The following is a 16048-nucleotide window of genomic DNA, read 5'->3' as shown; positions in this document are numbered from 1 at the left end:
ATTCCTTCTCAGCCATTTTCACTGAAGAAACCCCCTTCACTCCCGGCTGTTTTACTGGATTTTAGCTGATTTTGCAAGGCCCACAGAATATTGTGTTCTCTTGCTACGAAAACATGGAACCTACCAAAAGAAAGATTATAGTCTTTTCTTTCATTAAGTTTAATCATTATTCACAAACCTGTTGAAAACACTGGCAAAAAGAGCTTGTTGCAACATGGCCCTGGCTGATCTCTTATACTCTGCTGCCACCTGCTGGCCGTTTTTTGTAATACCTACCATTTCTTTAAGATACCTCTTCATGTCAGAAGCTGTATCAAAGCCTTCTGTATGCTATAGCATTAAAAAACACACACATGAAAAACGTATAAATATGTTTTTGGGAGTGAAGGACAAATGATCAAAAACATATTTATATGTTTTTGGATTTGAATGAGTTTTAATTGTCAGTGGTCAATCTAAGTCATCTGGCTCATTGAATTGTCATGCACATGAGTTTTACATAAACCTGAGAAGGCTCCAAGATGCAATGCAATCCAAGTTCTTGTAATTGCTTAGTGGCGATGGGAAGTCTGTCTACTTATGTCTTTCTAAGTGTATTGTTACTTTAAACTTAAAAAGTGTCAAGTTTATTACATAAAAGCAAAAGGCGAACATCTAGCATCGCGAGGTGCTTTAATACACACTCGTTTTGAGTGAGTGCTGAATGCTTTAACATTTTGAGCAGGAATGAGGAACAGTCACCTTTTAATACCCAAATTTGAGCCAGCTCAGTGTGTGAGAAGTCACAAATTAATCATACATAACATTCAACCATGTACTAAATCCAATAAATCATCCAATAAATGTTCATTGGAATACTTGACACTGTATGTATTGACAAGTTGCAAACGCTGCCTTGTTTACTATCCGGTGTTTGATTCTTTTGCCATTAAATACATCTCACATGATAATGTAAACTTGGCATCCCTATCTGATAGTACAGTGGTGGGTTTGCTGGGACTGATTATCATTTGCAAAATGCACAAATCCCCTCACCCCCAAGACTTCTGGCAAACAACAACTAACACATGCCGCTGTCTCCAAAAGATTCAAGCAGCCTCAGCTCCTCTAAATTAAACTAAAGCTGAATTTATCATAAAATAATAAAAAAATGTGACCGCCTAATCTGCCTTGATTGCCCGCTGCCTGTGTCCCCTATCCTTTCTGACTTTATTTATTTATTTATTCATTTATTTATTTATTTATTTATTTTTGCTTAGCTTTAGAGCCTAATCATGAAGCCCTGCATCCGCTGGTCAGCGGTGGTCTGTAGGATTGACAAGGTGCCAGATCGCTGCATCATTGTTGAAGGATTACAGCAGTTGGGCGAGAGGTCATTGGCCAGGAAAACATGTGGCACAAAAAGCAGAGAAATGAAATTGGTGTGACTGATGCAGTGGAGCACTGGACAGACGGCAATGCTACTTCTTTTTCAATCTTGCCGCCTGCTGTCGTGTCTGTCCTGGGGTAGCAATACTCAAAATATTGAATGTTGACTCAGCAGCTGCTGCTGTGTCTCCTTTGAACTTTTATGAAACAGGTTGGATGGGAAACCTCCATAATACCCCACACAGACAAAAGTATTGGGAGTCGAGACACTAACAACAGTTTGGTGCAGGCTGTTTTCTAGTGTAACTGTGCCCCAGTGCACAAAGCAGGGACCATAAATGCGTGGATACGTTTGGTGTGGAACAACCTGAAAGTAGGGATAGACAAACTCATGTGTTCAATACTTTGTTGATAAACCTTCTCAACAGTCATGCACTTCACTTGTGTTGGTTGGCATCAATATTTGATTGTGTAGTTTACAGTCAAAAAACTGCTAGCAAGATGTGAATGTAGCCTCTAGTGTTGTAGTTAAGACCACACCAACCGAAACCAAGACATTATTGAGAACAGAGTATTGAGGCAGAGACAAGACCAAGACTGATATATCAAAGAAAAATCACACGCACACACCAAAAAAAAAAGCCCAGTAGCCAGCCCAGTTTGTTTAACTGTAATCGTGCTTTTGATAATGCTGTGTAAGCTAAGTTTGGCTGCAATTTTGAGCACATTCAGAAATGCGCTCTGAAGTCCGTGCACTACACTGAGAGTAAAAGTGAGCTTCGCTCCCATTAATTTCCAAACTCACCAATGTGTTTGAGTGAGTCATCAACTCGTTAGCCCACACAGATAGCCAACGTCAACGCTAGCCAGCCAACAACCACCACCTTACGAAAAGCCAGACCAAGAACCACTAAACTGACGACAAAAAAAACCTTACCAAGTTAGAGTTATCCACGGTACGTTTATATCCCCCATCAAGCCGCAACACTCACATCTTGCTAGTAACGGTCTGTTGTACTTGTTATCTCCTACTGTGGGTGCGTGGCCCTCTTGGTGCCACAGAGAAGACGGCACGCCATTATTATTTCTTGATCACAGTAGCACTGGCATGGTTTTCATGAGTAGCCATTTACAAAGCCACTGAATCACAGTTGTACAATGTGGCAACGTCCCAAATTACAGTCAATAAAATGCACAAAAGCTTTCACACACTCTAAATATACATTTTCGAATTTTAAAGGAATAGTCCAATGGATTTGTGTTGGCCTGTCTGGGACATTTCTGGGCGGAGGCTCAACATTTTCCCTCCAGCCAAGCTGCGGAAACAAGCGACTATCAATGGCAAATGTAAATATCGCAGAGTTTCATTCCTGTATCTTGTCTGCACATGCAAATTCCTCTGTGCCAACCCCTGCTCCCGATTGGTGCACTGGTTTCACACTCGTTCCTGGTTCGCTGCTGTCCTTGGCTTCCCTGAATTTTGTGTTTACAAACAGCTACAGAAAAACGTTAGACAGTACCTTTAAAGGCACACAAGTGGAACAGATTATTTAATTGTATACATATAGAATACACAGGTAGTTGCACTCAAGATTATCGAACCCTCGTTTTAATTTACTTTCATTTGCAAAATGCTGCAAAATCTATAAACTTTCAGTAGACTTTCAGTAGACCTATTAAAAAAAACTAATGTCTGCATATAATTAATTTTTTTGTTATGTATAGAGTATGTATTCATACATAAGACTGCTTGGAAAATTTTACATTTGATGTATTGTTTAACTGATGTGTACGATAGATTCAGTTGTGCTGATGCTGATGTGCGTGTGCAAAGTGGTGTTCCTGAAAAAGCTGATCACACCATTGACTAGCGAGGCCGTTGCATCAATAAGTTGTTGGCACATTCAACCACCCTCCGACTGTTCAGCATGCGTGAGATGGCATGTTTTATTGACAAGGCACCATCGTGTGTTTGTGTGTTCAATATTGCTGTCGTTGTTGTGTATGCCTGGAGGATAATAGTGGAAAAGGATTATTATCTGACAGGGCAAAACTAGTTGCAACACTAATGTAACTGTTGCTGAAGAGGTACCGTCGAGAAGAAAAAACCTGATGTAGCACAAAGTGAGGATATGAAATCCATTGCCTGTTTGCACGCATAACATTTATGAACGAAACAAGCTTAGTGCAGAGAGCCATTAAATGACTCAAATGTATCATTTACATGGATCCAAACGGTTCAAAAATTATTTACATTCACTTAATTAAGATGTTTATAACAAAATGATTCACAACTTGCAATGGAGTTGCGTGTCCTTCCATATTTAAATGCCTTAACATACAGTTAAGACTTGAATTAACAACTCCAATGCTCCAAATACATACTTTTCTGCTGTTTCATGAAATTCATATCAATAGTGAATGTCTAGCCTTTATTTGAGTTCCACTGATTTTTGAGGTGTAATGGATTAGATAATACTGTAAACCATACCGTATCTAAATTAGCATAATGGCTTTCCAGCTTAGCGTCATGCATGCGTGAGTGCTTGGTGTTGGACTTGAAAAAGAGGTAACTATATGAACTGACTACTTAAAATGAAAGGTAATTTTTGCATGCAAGTTAATCTTCATGAAATATTTTGTAACGTACAGTAGGCTTGCACTGATGACCCTCTTAAAATTCCCATGAATGTAGCAGATAACACATTGTCTACTAGTAGACACATGGCTCTCGCTTCTTCCCTTTCCTGAGCAGGGTATTTAGCAAGCTGACAGCAGAAGGTGTGAGGAAAAAGCAGTAAACTGATCTGAGCTGGTCAATGGCTGATATTCAGATTGACATATTCATGAAAAACATGTTGGCATACAACCGACATACTCAGGGTTTGTTGAAGTAGGGCCATAACAGCCATGTGCAGCATTTAGCAAATCGGGGATGGAAATCCGGTAATGGCTGAAGTTTGTGAATTTCTGTGTGCCTTTATTGACATTCTTTGACTGGCTGATATTTCTGTCCTACAAATACAAAAAAATGCTGTAAATACTTAACCCACACAAATATTATTACTACTATTATTAATGCTTATTTGTAAAATGATAGAATGTGCACTCACATTTTTTATATTTGTTGAGTCACAGGGATTAAAATGCACATGCTGAGGAAAGATTAGTTATTAAATGGATAATTGCGTCCCAGGCTAAAATTAAAGGAGAAATCAACCTTAAATATTTCTTGACAATAGTATGTCACTAATCTAACATTACATTTGTGGAATATGAGTTATGCAGCAAATGTTTTTATCCATCTCAGGGGGCGGCCATTTTGCCACTTGCTATCAACTGAAGATGACGTCACAGTTGCTCAGAGCTCAGGCAACAATCAATCACAGCTCACCTGTTTTCTGCAGCTGAGCTGTGATTGGTTGTTACCTGAGACCTGAGCAGCTGTGGTGTCTTTTTTACTTGACGGCAAGTGGCAAAATGGCTGCCTTTCCCCCCCCCACTACCGCAATATTAACCAGAATACTGTATTTAGACTTGTGGAGCTGCATAGAACATATTATTGTGAAGAATTGTTTGGGGGGGTTGACTTTCCCTTTAAGTATTGTACATGCAAGTTCCTTTTATGGTTTTATGATCATCATGACAATTTCCATTTTGCCAGTGGTGGTTTTGCAACATTCATTTGCAGTCCTGCTGCACTGGGCGGACATCTCCTGCCTTGGAGGCCGTCTCAGAGTCTCTCGAAGTCTCCAAATACACTTGATTTGGACGAATAGTCACAAGGGGGATCTGAAAAGTTGCTAATGTAGCCACAAAGTTGCAAAATGGATGGATGGATGGATGGATGGAGTAGACATTCCATATAGCTCCGCTACATACAGTATACTCAGGAAATCCACACCACAGCTATACTACCTAAATTCAATCTTAGTTATAAGTGGAGAGTAATTCTTTATCTTTTGTGTATTTGGACAGAATCACTCCCTTGTGATGATATTTGTGTAATGATGATGTATTAGCCACTCTTAGTTTGTCTAGTCAAGTATTCATATATAGTTACTATGTCCCTTATGGTGATAATGTTGTCAGTTGCTCTGCAGTTGCTATAGTCTTGTAGTCATTCTTTTTTATCCTATAGGCCATATAGAATTACTGAATGGCACTTTTGTCAGTATGTTGAGGTTCCTTAGCTGATGGTTTCTCTCAGCACAACAAGGTTTGCTACTCTTCCATGCAAGCTTTCTTTCATGCAAGCTGTTCTTCCTTATGTTTGTGGTTGCTGCTCTCTCAGTCGAGGTTTCTCAGATAAGGGTTTTCTTCAAGGCCAAGTGAATTCAGCCCTGCTCTACAAAATTCCAGCAGCTCTTGCTGCGTTCATGTTTCTACCCTGACCTTTATCTCGAATACATGCACGGCTGTTTCCATTCTCACACCCTGCCTGGTTTCCAACCCCCTTCCCCTCCTCACCCAATCAGATTAGGACATGGGGGAAAGCGAGAGATTGCTGGTTGGATTATAGGCAGTGCACAAAAGAAATTCTATGATCTCATTGTTGGAGGAGTTACCAAGTGTGTGTGCACAAAAGGGTGGCGTGCAACTTATGCACTGTAATGATGGAAAGATGCATGCCGTGTTGCATACTACAATACCAAGCAAAAGTCTTGGGCATCATTCGATGATGATGATGTCATCCTTACCTCGGGCATCACTGTCGGATACTGCTGACAGACGCGGTACAGAAACTGATGTTGCAGAACAAGGGGATAAGAATTCCAACTCCAGATTGTCACACTTTGTGCATCTGTCATTTAAATTAGTGCTGTCAAAGTTAAGCGTTAAAAAATTATCGCATTAATCATGAATTAACGCAGATTAATCGCACTATTAATTCCGACCATCGATTATATGGTAACGGTGATGTAAGCTTAGAATTGTCGATTCAGAACAATGTTAATGTGTTACAGGCATTAGTATTCACTCAGTGATTTCTGTAACATCTGGCAGCTCTGAGTTTTGCCACAAAATTTTCTTCCCATGTTTCCTCCTAACTCTAACCCTAACTTTTCAAGCAGAAGGGACAGGGAGGCTGTCCTGCACATTCCTGCACTTCATTATATGAGACCAGCATTATCAAACAGGGCTTTTTAACAATAAGTCAATCTTGGGATAACAAAAATCATCATAATTTGAAAACTACTATGACTGTCAAATTGAAATTCTAAACAGAAAATAATCTTTAGGCATCCCTTTTGCAAATTAATATAGTGTACAAATGTTAAGTAATAAAAATGTAGTAAAAGTAGTACAGCAGGTGCTATTGAAAATTTTGAAAATGTACAAACACGCCATAAATTGTTAAAATGCACAGAAAGCAACAAATACATCACAGTTAGGAGGCATGTAAATGTAGTTGATCAAATTCCTAAAATTAGAAATAGAAAATATGAGCCACCATGGCAGGTCAGCGTAACATCACAAGGAAACTGGCAAACTATAAGTCTAAAAAAATGTGTCTGTAAGTTAATGAATTTACTTCAAACTTGGGAGAAGAATATAAAAATATAAAATAAACTTAGACAATTATTTTTGAAAAATGACCTTGCTCACCTAAAGGCTTTTGAAGAGGGTTTGTAACTACAAATTAGGGAAATATTGACTGTGTCATATATAGCGTATATGATCTTTTCTTTTGAGACATTTCTTAGTCATATTTAAAACTAGGCCATCTGTTCTGCATTGTTGGTGGTGTATAGTGGTAAGATGAAAAACGCACATGGGAAACAATGGTTCTACCATCACTCAAAATGATGACGGCAAAGGGCTTTCGGCCTAAAACCGAAAATGCACTTTTGGGTCATTATTGGATGAAATTTTTTGGTGACCAAATTTTTAGTGCATAAAAACATTTGTTTTTATGCACTATGTATTCAAATTACCACGGGCTAACAAAATCAAGACTTGTTGCTTTCAGTCTTTTTTAATTTTTATACATTTTTTATTCAAATGCATTTTTTGTATTTGTTGTTAAAAGACACCTGAATGGAGTCTGCTTGAGTGTTTGTTTTGTTTTTTGACATCACAGTATGTGCTCAGCCGACTTAACAAATGTTACAGAGTGTTGTGTGTTTACAAGTGCCTGTGCCTCTTTCTTTGAATTTTAAGTGTAAGTAAAAAACAAAAAACAAAAAAGTATTCCTCTTAGACTGAGAAATGTCAACTTCTTGATTTGTTTTGAAAGCTGGCAACTGTTTGCACCAGCATCTAGGTCGTGTTTCTCAGTCGGTCCATATTGTGTCAATAACTACCTACTCAATTAGCTTTGACTTTCTGTCACAGGCTGTTAACTCAGTGTGAGTCAGAATGAAAGCAAGCACTTGCAATATTGTACAGTGCATGCCAGTTTAAAGCTGCTTTATGTATGCAATTTTCCCAAAATAATATTTACAATTTGACCATTTATAGCACCCGAGCTATTCACAATGGGTAGTCCTGCAAGCCTCTAGCCAATAGTTTTCAGACTGGGTTCGGGTTCAAAGTTCTCGCCCTCGGTCTATGGATGTGACGTCATGCGCGCATTGTGTACGTGAAGATGGGCGTGTGCAATCTAATTTTTCTTAAGAATTAAATAAATAATAATAATTATTTTCCGGCCACGTGTGGCAGTAGCGATTCAAAATTAAATTTCTTGCATTGAGCAGATTTAAGGACAGGCTTGCTAGTTCAGTTTGGCATAATTCCATTAAAATTCAAAACAGGATTGCGACAAATATATACTGTAAACCTTACTGTACTATCTAGTCTCTTTTGGTACACAATGTGGACATTCCCTCTTAAGGCCTCGATACACCAATCCGACGTCGGGATTGCATGCGGCGTCTAATCAGTGTATAGATTACTGTCGTGAAGTCGGGTTTAGTTGTAATACGTCGGTGGGGGGGGGGGGGGGGGGGGGGGTCGTTGTTTCCAGCAAATTCGACATGTTGAATCGGCGTCTGAGGCATTTGATCGGCTGTTAGCTAGCGAATCAGCGCACGGGGCAAGAAGAGCAAGTGACAACGCAGATAAACCGTACTCAACTCAACTTTATGGTTTTTCAGGACAGCACACTTGAATATTAAAGTCCCCCATAAAGAGGATATGATCATATTTCAGCATGATTTCGGCAGGAAGATTTGCAAAGTCGTTTAAAAAGTCCATATTGTACTTTGGAGGTCGGTAAATGACACAGCACAGCACAGTGACAATTTGGCCGACTTCAAAGAAGGTGGCTTCAAAGCTGTGATCCATGTGATAAATAGACATCGTTTACATTTATTTAAAAACATTTTTTTTAAATAGTCGCTGTTCCTCCACCTCTGCGTCCTCGGAGCGTCCAAGTAGGCACAGCCAGGCGTTAGTATTTCAATCATAGCGGTGGACTCACCAGCTACAGTCCAGGTGTCAGTCAGGCAGAGGAAATCCAAGTTGTTGGAAAGGAAAAACTCCCTCAAAATAAACATTTTGTTTGTCAGTGACCGCACATTTAACAGCGCGATCCTTGTGGGAGCAGCAGGGGTGCATAGCCCTTCCATCCGGCGGTCTCGAGGAAGCTCCATCAGAAGCTGGAGGTCGGCACCGCATCCAAAACGCTAAGGGCAGTACGGCCGAAGCTTTTCGGGCGAACCGACGATAGGTAGCAGCCAGGAGTCGACAGGGTCCAGGATACGCTGTCCAGGCCGCTGCGTTTAACCCGGTGCCGCTGTCAACACCGGTATGAGTTGTTTACGTTTCTATTTCGTCCCTCCTGACTGCCAGGTGGCGGTGCTGAAACAGCACGGGAGATCCCACCCCCGTAAAGAGGTTGCCAGTTGCCTTTAGGAATAATGACTACCGCCGCCGATGGTACGGAGGGGAATTACTTCTCGCGCATGCGCTGAAGGTACGTAATAGTCGGTGCAGTGTGTATTTACCTCATTTTTCTACGCGACGTGCCGACGTCACAGGGGGTAGGTAGGGGTAGGTAGATTGGTGTATCTAGGCCTTTAGATGTATGCCTGGGGTCATTGCATCTTGCCCCCCCCCCCCCCCCCCACACACACACACAAGTCCCTGACACTCTGTGAACAGCAAGCTTCTTCAGCAATGCCCTTTTGTGGCTTCCCTTCTGAAGGGTGTTGATGACTTTTCTTCTGAACAACTGTCAAGTCAGCAGTCATCACCATGATGACCTGATTTAAGTGTGGCACCATGAGTTTCCAATATTGAACTTTTTCAACATTCTAAATTTCTGAAACAAAAAAACAAAAGATGGAAATATTGCAATCTATTTGTAATCAGTGTTGAAAATAACAGCGTTAGGTAACTCCATTCTTTTTTTCATAAACGGACTAATTATTCTCCCCATATTTGAAACGCCGTTATTATTATTGTATGTGAAATGTGGTGACAAGACGTTGCTCTAAAAATGTATTTTGCGCACAGTTAGAGGCACTGTTATTGTTGGACCTCGTCACAATAAAAGTGTCTTGACAGATGAAATGTATAGTGACTTATATTTTGGAGGTGCCGCGGGAAACCTGTCGCGACGTGACAGACATGTCTTCCTTTTGGACGCGTCTTCTTTCCTTAAGGCTGTCAGGTTGGGGCGTGGGGTGGAGGACAGAAATGCAGGGAGCAAAAGCAGCAAGGCAGGGATGCCATCAAAAAAGGGGATTTAATTAAGAAAAGGCAAACAAGGTACTTGGCAAAAATAAATGAATGAACAATTTCCAAAAACATATGCCAAAGTAACAAACCAAACAGGAACAAGGCTAGACAAGGACACGATGACGACACTCACTCGACAAGAACTAAAAGAAAGCAGGGAACTAAATACACATAGTAACGATACAACAAGAGACACCTGGACAAGACACACATGACTTGGGGAGCTGATTGGGTAACACCAGGGACCGGGATTACAAGAACAGGAGGACATGATAAAACTTAACGAGACATTGACAAAGGGAGACACACAAGGAAAACATGACCCATAAATAAAACTAAAACACAGACCAAGACAAAGGCTTACTATAGCAAAGAGTCCACGTTTCTCCCTCGCCTGGAACTCATTCGGGTTTGACAACTTTGAGAAGAGTGACATTAATCAAAATAACAGTCGAGATTTGCCCAGAAAAACGGCCGTCATGAAGAGCGATTTGTTGACAATTTTGTTCCACCAACAACCATTAACATCGCGACTCCTCAAGCACCATAACAGCGATAAAGAAAAGCTACCGACTGGTAAGTCTTAGCGACAACCTACTATGCCTAGTACAATTAATAACGCCAACAACTGTATTTCTCTTATTTCACGAGTGCTAAACACGTGAAAAGTGTTGAAAGAAATATGCAGTCTCGGCAAATCACACTGACGGAGGCGATGGAATCAGGGTCAGGAGCACCGAACGAATTAAAGTGAGAAACGGTGGACAGTTGTACAACATTTGTATGTGAATGATGCAAGCATGGAGTTGGACAGTTTTCTGACGTAAATCAATCATTAAACATGTCTTTTAATGAGTAGAATTATAAATTGAAGATATATCACCATACTCTCTTCATTGAAAGTGTTCAAAAGTATGTTTTTCAGAGAGATCAAGTGGAAGCTGATGATTTTGAAGAGGAAATGAAATAGTAGTTATGGCAATGATTTTGGCCATGATAGCATTAAGCACTGTATATTTCATAGGTGGTTTCTTTTATCTATTATTATTTTAGCCCACAACAATCCTAAAAAATGCCAGTGTGAAATCCTGGAGGGACTGACTAGGACGGTCTACAAATTACCTATAGATGACATATGTGCCACAAATCACCATATATCCAGTATTTTATTATTATTATTATTATTGTTATTATTATTGCTATTATTATTATTTTCATATGATATGTCATTATGGAGTGAGGCATTTGTGTGACAAATATTCACAAAAATAAATGAAAACACCCTATATAGTGTGGGGGGGGGGAATTATTCCTTGTATATAATAATAATAATAATAATAATAATAATAAAAAATAATAAAAATCCAAATTATTTGATACCAAACAATTTTTTTGTGAAAAGTACTGAAAATAGTTACTTTGCTTGGTAACAAGTTACTCTTATTATGAAGTAATTCAATTACTAACTCAGTTACTTTTTTAAGCATGTAATGAGTAACTATACTAATTGCTTTTTTTAAAGTAACGTTCCCAACACTGTTTGTAATCATTCTGTACTTTCTCAAATAACTGAGAAAAAGTATTGAATTTTTTCACGATATACTCATTTTTTTATACTCAGCCTTAACATATGATCAGGCTGGGCAAAAGTATTTGGACTGCTTTTTAATTATGTGAGTCCGCTAATGTTACATTACCAACAAAGTATATTCTTCTTCTTTTTTGCCTTCTAATATGCTTCTGTAAATAAAACAAAATGCAGTTACTCTCTGCAACATTCTGCTGTACCAAGTTCTGAGGCCTTACCCGTAAGAGGTTGTTAAATCAATACCTATCTCAAAACTTTGTCTGACTTTATTAAGGTTGATTGCTCTTGCATTGGATGCCATAGATGAGGCCAGTGTTGAACTGAGTGTGTTATGAATGTCTGAAAATGACACCATTACGATGTGTATTTTGTTTGATGTGCTCCGCCTTACTATTCCAAAGGTGACAGAAAAGAGAGAGTATGTGCAGAAGAAGGTTGATGATTATATGCACACGTCAACCATCACCAATGGGTTGAATATATTCATAATATCAATGCACAGCGCTCTCTCCCACCTTCTCACTCGCACTAACATTGTGACCTTCGGCTGTATTATTATTCATGGGATGTGGTGGTCCACGTCCCAGTACGGCCATCTGTCCTCATTAAAATAAGTATCACTGTTTTAAATCAGGCAAGTAGAGGGGATGGCACAGCAATCTTGACAAATAAAAGAATGGTCCTGCTATCCTGCCCATTTGCTACGTTGACTAAATTAAATATATCGATAGAAGAGATCACACTATCATGTGTTAATATTAGGTACGCCTATAGATTTTAATTATTTGCTTCCCACAAGGAACAACGGAATGTTCAAATGTGACATCACATGCCACAAATGAGAAAGTACAACATGGATTTTCCCCAACTGACAAATTTGCAATGAAAATAATTTACCGTATTCTTATGTTATGTTAATTATGTTACAAAGCATTAAAAAGGGATACGCATAATTTTGTTGTTAACCGTAGTGATTGGGTTGATATTTTGAATTTAAAATCATTGTGTAAACGGTTAAATGTACTAGTGCAAAAAACAAATGGCTCTATGGATGCCTTGGTTTTGTTTTACTTTGTTACTCAGTGTCAATCACAGCACACAGCCCTTCCGTTTGGCGTTTTTATTTTGTAAACTGAAAATTTCTTGATGACACTGCTTTGTCGATGAAACCACGACAACAGGTTCATCTGCTCATTGTCACACCCATATTAACGTATAAGAGGAAAAGGCCTTTTTATATATATATGTGTGTGTGCGAGGCCACGGAAAGGACAAGGATCGTTAAAGAACCTTTCTCCAGGCCTGATGGCGACCTGCTTCTTAAAGGGGGGACGCATATAACATATTTTATCAACATACAGTAAATGTCCTCAGGCCAAGTTTGACTTTCATTTTTGCCAACTCAGCACATTAATGCTACATTGTCAAGACTTGTGCACTCAATTGGGAGTTGAAAGGAGTCCTGCCTCCGCGGAAGTGGAATGCAGGTCATAGGAAGCCTATTACGCACATACACTCACAGGCAGCAACAGCATTATGGACACCTGCACACTCGAATGATTTGCAATGCAAGAATTATATGAAAAATAAAGGTCACTTTTGTGAAATGTCAAGTACATTTAAACTAAGTACTTTTCCATAACTGTAGTCAAATTTAAACATGTTTTATTAATGAAAACTAACATTTGTGAAAATCACTTCAACAAAAAAAACTCAAATATTGAATATTCCATATGATCATGTGCAATAGTGTGGCCTGAATTTTTGCAGTTTGAAAGAAGCGTGTGCTCAGTTTCTCTTCAGTGCATTTTGCGTTGTGTGTATGGCACATTTAACTTAACATTTAACAACTATGCAACAAGATGATTTGTAACCCCTCAGACATTCAAGTTTATAGTTTTCATTGAATGGTATTCATTTATCGTTTGCTACTTATTACTTGCTCGTGTGTGTGGATGGCTTTATATATTTTTCATTAATTCAATTCTTGTTAAAATGATCAGCAACTAGATTTGACTGTAAAGTGCAGCTCTGCGGCATCTGGAAATAGTATTATGATGATGTTTCTCTCTGTCTTGATGTCATGCATCATTGGCATTAAATAAAAACACGGCAACAGTTTTGACAATTAAGACAAGTGGTGTGATAGCTAAGAGCTTATTAATCAAGCCTGGCTGTATTTCAGTTCAGTTTGCATTGCGTGCCACCGCCAAATTTTGAACATGTTCAAAATTTCTCTGTGACAAGAAAACGGTTTGAAAGCATAAAGATGGTTTGACATATCGTTGTATAGACCATTTTTAGGTTGACTTTAAAGCTATATAATGGGAAATGTTTGAATATTAGAGCATCATGTCAGGACAGGTTATTGCATTGGTACGATATGCAACGCAGTGGTTCTCAAATAGGTTTCTGACCCCCGATGGCTCTGTCAGCTCGAGTTTGGGGATCTGCAAACTAATTTGCATATAATCATAGCTTTGGGCCAATTAAAAGCTCTGTCATAATTGTTATGCGCCATCACATAAATCTAACATCCTTGCATGTGTGCAGTAACAACAATGGATACATAATTTAAAAGGAACCCCGACTTTAATGACAAGTTTGCTCTATATTATTTACTTGGTTGTAACTAACATAAATGAGATTTATGTTTCAAAAATTATTTCCAGTTTAATAAATTTTGTAGAAATTTTATTTGGACGTTTTTCGCCATTTTTATTTACGTGGCAACACATTCAGTGCGTAGTGATGTAGAATGTCAGCTGGCTCTCTGCCGAGCAATGTGAAACGTCTATAAAAAAAAAAAAAGCATTAATAAAAGGACGATCAAAACTCTTGAATGCGTCTGGTGAATGACAAGAGCGCGGCGTGGGGGAGGGTGACTCTCCCGATCGCATGTTGTTTCTTTAGGAACGTTACAAGGCTTACCTTGCTTTCTTTATAGACGTTTCACATTGCTCGGCAGAGAGCCACTGGCGCAGGATCCAGGGTTTTGTTTTATTTTGGTGGGTTTGTTGTGTTTGTCTTGTGTTCCTGTGTGTTTCCCCAGTCTCGTAGTGTCTGATTACGTCCACCTGTGTGTCTTTCCCCTTCCCAGTGTGTTAGACCAATCAGTGCCCTCACCCTATTGTGTTTCTGAGGTGTTTCTCATTAGTGTTGGTGTATTTAGTCTGCTGTCTTTGTCCAGTTGGTGTGGGATCATTGTTTATGTCAGGTGTTTATCAAGCTTTGCGTTCTTGTCTCCAGTCAAGCCTTGTCACACACAGTAAGTCACCCTTTATTTCTGTCCAGTCTTCAACGTCACCGTTAGTCATCTTCGTCTCAGTCCAGTAGTCCACGTCGTAGTTAAGTCTTCTTTGTCAAGTCACCTTCGTCACCGTCCTGTCACCCTCGTTTTCTTCAAGTCTCCTATTCTACAAAGTTTTCCACGTCTCTCCTTCTTGTCCCCACGTTCTACAAAAGTGCCGCTTAGTTGCCCACGTTCACGCCAGCCCCGGTCACAGTCAAGCCAGCCCCCTCTCGGTCAGTCCAGTCATGGCGACCCGTCTGCCCCCGTCTCCTCCACTCACGTCTTCCCCAGTCCTCGTCCTCTCACCCGTCCCCACTTGTTTCAATAAAGTTTCTCCTTTTGTTCACAATTCCTGTCTCCCTGATGTGTCTCCTCGCCTTTCCATCCACCAAATAGACTTTGTTTTAGGGCGCACTAGGGCCGTTGTACCGTACCCAAGCACGCTTGTTGCTAAAGTTCCGATTCAATAGGTAGTGTAAGTGCAATTGATCCGTGCCTGAGTACGGTTCGGATTCCCAGTTTAGCAAGATTGGGAGGTGGGCCAGAGAATGGTACGGTTGGCCGCACATGCGTACAGCCGTGGCGAGTAGTAACCATGACGTCACGTACATACGTGTGACGTACATAGCGAGCGACCATTTGGGCAGCGCTCCTGTGCAACGTGATGACGTATATTTATGGAGGCAACTGGGCCTGGGCACGGTTTGGTTAGAGTAATGTGAGTGCGGGCCGGAGGGGGACAGGGAGGGGGGGGCAATCAGGCTTCAGTACGGTACGGAAGAAATGGCCCTAACTAAGATTTACACTACAAAGAGAGTAAAATAAAAAATTGGAAAAAATAAAATAAAACTCACGCAAGGGTTAAGGTTTGAACTCACGACCTTCAGCTTTGTGACACTACCACCTGAGCTATGCCCCTTTTACTGTTTGCTTTTCTCCAAGAGACCAAAGATCGTTTTTGGTCTGTTGGAGTTAGGAAGATTTCATGCAATCATGGAATCAGATGCAGCTGACATGAGCGATATACTAGTAGAAAGCAAGAACTGTGTGGCTCAGGGATTAGATCGGCTGTCTCCCAAGCTGAAGGTCGTGAGTTCGTTCCTACGTTCAGT

The 16048-nt window shown here is 39.9% G+C and overlaps 1 protein-coding gene across 2 annotated transcripts in view; it reads left to right on the top strand.

Annotated features, from left to right (window-relative positions):
• Positions 1-16048, top strand: part of LOC147178288 (FERM and PDZ domain-containing protein 4-like) — a 59550-nt gene that overhangs the window by 4234 nt on the left and 39268 nt on the right. The window lies entirely within an intron of this gene.

The sequence above is a fragment of the Leptonotus elevatus genome, chromosome 2 (genome assembly GCF_054856555.1).
Source record: "Leptonotus elevatus isolate MCC_2025b chromosome 2, RoL_Lele_1.0, whole genome shotgun sequence".
Classification (NCBI taxonomy): Eukaryota; Metazoa; Chordata; class Actinopteri; order Syngnathiformes; family Syngnathidae; genus Leptonotus; species Leptonotus elevatus.
Note: the sequence above shows the minus strand (reverse complement) of the source record. Positions and strands in the feature narration are given on the sequence as shown.